Source organism: Arachis stenosperma, chromosome 3, assembly GCF_014773155.1.
Source record: "Arachis stenosperma cultivar V10309 chromosome 3, arast.V10309.gnm1.PFL2, whole genome shotgun sequence".
In the NCBI taxonomy this organism is placed as follows: domain Eukaryota; kingdom Viridiplantae; phylum Streptophyta; class Magnoliopsida; order Fabales; family Fabaceae; genus Arachis; species Arachis stenosperma.
The window spans coordinates 84851840-84856333 of record NC_080379.1 but is presented as its reverse complement, the minus strand read 5'-3'; the positions used below and the strand labels follow the sequence as shown (position 1 = coordinate 84856333).

Genomic DNA, 4494 nt, shown 5'->3' with positions numbered 1-4494 from the left:
TCCATATGCCTATCGGAAATTCCCACCATGGAATTATATGAGTAACTATTTACTATTTTATTTTCTGTATATTATTTATTTTCGAACTTATCATAAACCATTTAATCTGCCTAACTGAGATTTACAAGGTGACCATAGCTACTTCATACCAACAATCTCCGTGGGATCGACCCTTACTCACGTAAGGTATTACTTGGATGACCCAGTGCACTTGCTGGTTAGTTGAACGGAGTTGTGAGATTCTCTAACAGTGCCTGTAACTCTTTTGGTCCAACAACAACACTAAGCTGTTGGTGCCATTACCAATGATTATTAAGATCCCAATTCATCATACCATGATCTCTTTGAGGATCACAATTTCGTCCACCAAGTTTTTGGCGCCGTTGCCGGGGATTGTTCGAGTATGAACAACTGACGGTTCATCTTGTTGCTCAGATTAGGTAATTTTCTTTTCAAAAATCTTTTTCAAAATTTTTCTTTTCTTTTTCGTTTTTTCCAAAAATATTTTCGAAAAAAAATTAATAAAAATCCAAAAAAAAATTAGAAAATCATAAAAACCAAAAATATTTTGTTTTTCTTGTTTGAGTCCTGAGTCAATTTTTAAGTTTGGTGTCAATTGCATGCTTAAAAAAAATTTTTCTAGCATATTTTCGAAAATTCCATGCATTCAAAGTGTTCTTCATGATCTTCAAGTTGTTCTTGGTAAGTCTTCTTGTTTGATCTTGATGTTTTCTTGTTTTGTGTTGTTTGTTGTTTTTCATATGCATTTTTCGTTTGTTAGAGTCCATGCATTAAAGATTTCTAAGTTTGGTGTCTTGCATGTTTTCTTTGCATAAAATTTTTTTCAAAAATATGTTCTTGATGTTCATCATGATCTTCAAAGTGTTTTTGGTGTTCATCTTGAAATTCATAGTATTCTTGCATGCATTATGTGTTTGATCCAAAATTTTTATGTTTTGGGTCATGTTTGTGTTTTTCTTTCTCATAATTAAAAATTCAAAAATAAAAAATATATTTTTCTTATTTTTCTCATAATTTTCGAAAATTTGAGTTGACTTAGTCAAAAAATTTTTAAAATTAGATATTTCTTACAAGTCAAGTCAAATTTTCAAAAATTTAAAAATCTTACCTTTTCAAAATCTTTTTCAAAAATCATATCTTTTCAATTTTATCTTTGTTTTTCGAAAATTTTCAAAAATCTTTTTCAAATTATTTTCAAAATCTTTTTCATATCTTTATATCATATTTTCGAAAATTACACTAACAATTAATGTGATTGATTCAAAAATTTGGAGTTTGTTACTTTCTTGTTAAGAAAGGTTCAAACTTTAAAATTCTAGAATCCTATCTTTTAATTTCTTGTTAGTTAAGTAATTAATTTTAATTTTAAAAATTAAATCTTTTTCAAACACACATTTTCTATCTTATCTTCTTATCTTTTCAAATTTGACTTTAACATCTTTTTCAGCTAACTATTTGACTTTGTGTTTGTTTCTTATCTTTTTCAAAACTACCTAACTACTTTTCCCTCTCTAATTTTCGAAAATATCTCATCCTTTTTTTTCAAAAATTCTTTTTAATTATTTTAAATTTTAATTTTAATCATATCTTATCTTTAATTTTCAAAATTACTAACTCCTTTTCAAAAATTAATTTTTGAATTCTCCCTCTCTTTTCTTATTCTATTTAATTATTTATTTACTAGCATTTCTCTTCACCTCTCTTCATCTAAAAATCCGAACCCATTCTTCTTCACTCTTCTCCCCTTTCTTCTTCTACTAACATAAAGGAATCTCTATACTGTGACATAGAGGATTCCTCTTCTTTTCTTGTTCTCTTCTCTTTCATATGAGCAGGAACAAGGAAAAAGGCACTCTTGTTGAAATTGATCCTGAACCTGAAAGGACTCTGAAGAGGAAACTAAGAGAAGCTAAACAATCCAGAAACAACCTTTTAGAAATTTTTGAACAAGAGAATGAGATGGCAGCCGAACCCAACAACAATAATGCAAGGAGAATGCTTGGTGACTTCACAAAACCAACGTCCAAATTTGATGGAAGAAGTATCTCCATTCCTGCCATTGGAGCCAACAATTTTGAGCTTAAGCCTCAACTAGTTGCTTTAATGCAACAGAACTGCAAGTTTTATGGACTTCCATCTGAAGATCCTTACCAATTTTTAACTGAGTTCTTGCAGATCTGTGAGACTGTTAAGACTAATGGAGTAGATCCTGAAGTATATAGGCTCATGCTTTTCCCTTTTACTGTAAGAGACAGAGCTAGAATATGGTTGGATTCACAACCTAAGGATAGCCTGGACTCTTGGGATAAGCTGGTCACTGCCTTCTTGGATAAATTCTTTCCTCCTCAAAAGCTGAGCAAGCTTAGAGTGGATGTTCAGACCTTCAAACAAAAAGATGGTGAATCCCTCTATGAAGCTTGGGAAAGATACAAGCAGTTGACCAAAAGGTGTCCATCTGACATGTTTTCAAAATGGACCATACTAGATATATTCTATTATGGTCTATCTGAGTTTTCGAAAATGTCATTGGACCATTCTGTAGGTGGATCCATTCACCTAAAGAAAACACCTGCAGAAGCTCAAGAACTCATTGACATGGTTGCAAATAACCAATTCATGTACACTTCTGAGAGGAATTCCGTGAATAATGGGACACCTCAGAGGAAGGGAGTTCTTGAAATTGATGCTCTGAATGCCATATTGGCTCAGAACAAAGTGTTGACTCAGCAAGTTAACATGATTTCTCAAAGTCTGAATGGATGGCAAAATTCATCCAACAGTACTAAAGAGGCAGCTTCTGAAGAAGCTTTTGATCCTGAGAACCCTGCAATGGCAGAGGTTAATTACATGGGTGAACCTTATGGAAACACCTATAATTCATCATGGAGAAATCATCCAAATTTCTCATGGAAGGATCAACAAAAGCCTCAACAAGGCTTTAACAATGATGGATGCAATAGGCTGAGCAATAGCAAGCCTTTTCCATCATCTTCTCAGTAATAGACAGAATATTCTGAACAAAACACTTCTAATTTTGCCAATCTAGTCTCTGATCTGTCAAAGGCCACTTTCAGTTTCATGAGTGAAACAAGATCCTCCATCAGAAATCTGGAGGCACAAGTAGGCCAGTTGAGTAAGAAAGTCATTGAAACTCCTCCCAGTATTCTCCCAAGCAATACAGTAGAGAATCCAAAAGGAGAGTGCAAAGCCATTGATGTAATCAATATGGCCGAATGCATAGGGGAGGAGGAGGACGAAAATCCTAGTAAGGAAGACCTCCTGGGACGTCTCTCAAGCAAGAGGGAGTTTCCTATTAAGGATCCAAAGAAATCTGAGGCTCATATAGAGACCATAGAGATTCTATTAAATCTCTTTCTGCCATTCATGAGCTCTGAAGACTATTCTTCCTCTGAAGAGGATGAAGATGTGACTGGAGAGCAGGTTGCTCAATATTTAAAAGCTATCATGAAGCTGAATGCCGAGTTGTTTGGTAATGAGACTTGGGAAAGTGAACCTCCCTTGCTCATTAATGAACTAGATACCTGGATTCAGCAAATTTTACCTCAAAAGAGACAAGATCCTGGCATGTTCTTGATACCTTGTACCATAGGCACCATGACCTTTGAAAAAGCTCTATGTGATCTGGGGTCAGGGATAAATCTTATGCCACTCTCTGTAATGGAGAAGCTGGGGATCATTGAAGTACAACCTACCTTGTTCTCATTACAATTGGCAGACAAGTCATTAAGACAAGCTTATGGAGTAGTAGAGGACGTGTTAGTAAAGGTTGAAGGCCTTTACATCCCTGCTGATTTCATAATCTTAGACACTAGGAAGGAGGAGGATGAGTGTATCATCCTTGGAAGACCTTTCCTAGCCACAGCAGGAGCTGTGATAGATGTCAACAGAGGTGAATTAGTCCTTTAATTGAATGGGGACTACCTTGTGTTTAAGGGCACATGGCCATCCCTCTGTGACGAAAGAGAGTAAGCATGAAGAGCTTCTCTCAGTTCAGAGTCAAGAAGAGCCCCCACAGTCAAACTCTAAGTTTGGTGTTGGGAGGTGTTCATACCCTGGGTCAAGCTGTCCGACCCGGGATGTTCTACAGACAAGGCGACCGACCTCTTCAGGTCAGGACAAATCGACCTCTTCTCAAAGTGGTTGGACAAGTCACAGGAAGGCCCAAACAAAGGGCCCGAATAGAGGAACACGTCCCAAATCCTAAGGCGGCCCAAGCCTACAGAAAGAAGGGCGGTTCCCTTAAAGATAAAGATGACCTCACCTAAAGATAAAGATAAGATAAGATAACTAACTTATCTTATCCACAGAAGGCCACATCTCACCATTTTAAATACACTAGAGCACCCAGGTATAACTCATACTCTGATTCTACTCAATACCTGCTTAATACCCTTGCTAACTTAAGCATCGGAGTCCCTTGCAGGTACCCCCACCCTCCGGGGACGAAGGATC

At 36.1% G+C, this 4494-nt stretch overlaps 1 non-coding gene across 1 annotated transcript; it reads right to left on the bottom strand.

Annotated features, from left to right (window-relative positions):
• Window positions 1-2379: 2379 nt before the first annotated feature.
• On the bottom strand, window positions 2380-2483 carry LOC130971377 (small nucleolar RNA R71). The gene has a single exon (XR_009082599.1). It is a non-coding gene; the product is annotated as a small nucleolar RNA R71 (small nucleolar RNA).
• Between the last annotated feature and the right edge of the window lie 2011 nt (window positions 2484-4494).